Source organism: Lepus europaeus, chromosome 8 (genome assembly GCF_033115175.1).
Source record: "Lepus europaeus isolate LE1 chromosome 8, mLepTim1.pri, whole genome shotgun sequence".
In the NCBI taxonomy this organism is placed as follows: domain Eukaryota; kingdom Metazoa; phylum Chordata; class Mammalia; order Lagomorpha; family Leporidae; genus Lepus; species Lepus europaeus.
In genome coordinates, this window is record NC_084834.1 from 10,748,172 (window position 1) to 10,751,180 (window position 3,009).

At 42.3% G+C, this 3,009-nt stretch overlaps 1 pseudogene; it reads right to left on the reverse strand.

Annotated features, from left to right (window-relative positions):
- Window positions 1-2,120: 2,120 nt before the first annotated feature.
- LOC133765201 (small integral membrane protein 30-like) lies at window positions 2,121-2,303 on the reverse strand (annotated as a pseudogene).
- Window positions 2,304-3,009: the final 706 nt, after the last annotated feature.

Sequence of the window (3,009 nt, forward strand, 5' to 3'; positions counted from 1 at the left end):
CTGTCCTTAATGTGCTGTACATTTTGATTTAATGCTATAACTAGTACTCAAACAGTATGTTTCACTTTGTGTGTCTATGTGGGTGCAAACTGTTGAAATCTTTATACTAAATTGATCTTCTGTATATAAAGAGAATTGAAAATGAATCTTGATGCGAATGGAAGGGGAGAGGGAGCGGGAGAGGGGAGGGTTGCGGGTGGGAGGGAAGTTATGGGAGGGGGAAGCCATTGTAATCCATAAGCTGTACACTGGAAATTTATATTCATTAAATAAAAGTTAAAAAAAAAACAATCACATTGAAAGTGAAAAAAAAAAAGATTATTTATTTGAAAGGGAAGGGGAGTGAGAAAATGAGATCTCCCATCCTATGGTTTACTGCCCCAATGCCCATAACAGCCAAGGCTAGCACAGCAGCGAGCAATTCACCTATTTTCCATATGGGTGGCAGGGACCTAGAGAGCTTGAGCCATCACCTGCTGCCTCCCAGGCTGCTCATTAGCAGGAAGCTAGAATAGGGAGTGGAGTTGGGACTCAAACCCAGGCACTACAACATGGGACACACACATCCTAAGTGGTTGGTTAACTGCTAGGCCAAATGCCCACCTCTGTGTCTGTATGTGTGGTTTTTTTTAAAGTTTTACTTATTTATTTGAAAGTCAGAGTTACACAGAGAGAGAAGGAGAGGCAGAGAGAGAGAGAGAGAGAGAGAGAGAGAGAGAGAGAGATCTGTTTTACTCCCCAATTGGCCTCAGTAGCCAGAGCTGCAACAATCCGAAGCCAGGAGCCAGAAGCCTCTTCTGGGTCTCCCATGCAGGGGCAGGGCCCAAGGACTTGGGCCATCTTCTTACAGCTTTCCCAGGGCATAGCAGAGAGCAGATCAGAAGTGGAGCAGCCGGGACTTGAACCAGCACCCATATGGGATGCTGGCGCTGCAGGCGGTGGCTTTACCTACTACGCCACTGCCTGGATCCACAGCCCCTACTGGATTTTAAGGTTGGAAAAATTGTCAAATGTTTTTGAGAACTGGATTTTTGATGAACTACATAAGCTTTTAATTGCTATCTTTTTGAAAACTTATATTTAACATAGTATTTATCATCACAAGGTTGTTACTCAGTTAACAAGTTTCTTTTTACATAAATCTCCTCTATTTTGATGTTAACAAAGTTTTTCTTAACATTACATCTTTTCTACATTTCAACATTAGACACATTGAATGCATGTTTTCTTTTCTTTTCTTTCTTTTACTTTTTTTTTTTTTTTTGACAGGGCATGTTTTCTAAACTTCTTTTTCCCCTGAGGTAAAAGGTTTCAGTTTTGGCTATTTGATATTCCAATATGATATTAACCTGGGAGATAAAGCACAAATCAAATGAAGATGTGGAGAAAAGAGTCCTCTGTTAGCAGGCAGGATTCTAATCCCACAGTGGTAACCTCCCAGGGTTCTGGGAGAGAGCCTTCTGATTCCTGTTCCATGCGCTTTGACATTCTGAAACCATGAAATACTACTTACGCAAATTTCTTTTTTTTTTTTTTTGACAGGCAGAGTGGACAGTGAGAGAGAGACAGAGAGAGAGGTCTTCCTTTTGCCATTGGTTCACCCTCCAATGGCTGCCGCAGCTGGCGCACCACGCTGATCCGATGGCAGGAGCTGGGTGCTTCTCCTGGTCTCCCATGCGGGTGCAGGGCCCAAGCACTTGGGCCATCCTCCACTGCACTCCCTGGCCACAGCAGAGAGCTGGCCTGGAAGAAGGGCAACCAGGACAGAATCTGGTGCCCTGACTGGGACTAGAACCTGGTGTGCCGGCGCCACAAGGCAGAGGATTAGCGTAGTGAGCCGTGGCGCCGGCCGCAAATTTCAACTATCATACTTTTTTGACCTCTTTTCAAACCAGCCGATACAAGTTACAGGCTGGATTTTTCCATGCATTACTTGCTATAAAGAAAATAATTTTTTTCCACATTAACAGATATCTATGTTCCTGTTTTATGGGAACAACTGAAAATGTCAAACTACCGTATTTACTGTTTCTTGGAACTCGCAGACACAAAAGCGCAGGCTTAACTGAAATGGCACAAAGAATCTCAGGGCAAGGTTTGATTCAGGAGGCCCTTGAAAGTCACATCTGTGCATTTCTCTTTCCTGCAGACACCTCCAAGCAAGCTCAAATGCTTGTTATACTGAGAACCACTCCTAACAAGAGTGAGATTGCATCTCCAGCTCCTAGTGCTTCAACAACAGGCAGCACCAAAAGCAATGAAATGAGGACTAAGAGTAGCTGTGTTGAAACTGAGGTCAACATGTTGGGATCTTGAAGGCTGAAATGGTATACATGTTATTTTATCCAGCTTGAAATGTTCCCTTCCTGGAGCTCCAGATGCTGGATTTAAGAGATTCTATGGAATAACACCTTCCAGGAAGCAGCCACTACAGGAATCTAACTGCTGTTGTCTAACCTTCACATGTGTGTTGCCATCACGTCTAGATGGCACCTCTTTTTCTAGGGGCCTCAACAATGTCTCTTGAACCTACAGAATAAATTCTTCGCTGGTTCTTTCTGGATAATGAAACAGATATAGGGTCTTTATGTTATGGATGAGTTGCTACATGCCAAAATGATCTGACATTGACTTGGTCCTTGATGAGATTCCAGAAAACGTTCTAGAAGAGGGCAAGAATTTGCAAATTGAAAGCACTGTGGTCTGATATTCTCAGGCACTTATCAAAAAATATAAATAGGTTTCAATTTATGAAAAAGGTTGGGTGAAATCTAACCTTCCAATCTTTTTCCAGATTTCAAATGACAAGAGAGGAACAAAACCAGAACAAAGTCATATTAAAAATAGCTTAAGAGTCTTTTGCCTGAAGGACAGAAAACTACCTCAAAAATTCTCTTTGAGTCCTTGGCTTTTATGGTTGAACATTTAAGGTATCAAGTGATTTGCTCGAAGACTATAAATTTAATTGAGATCTCCTTTATCCCAGGAAGGTGTCAATTGTCTTGTCAT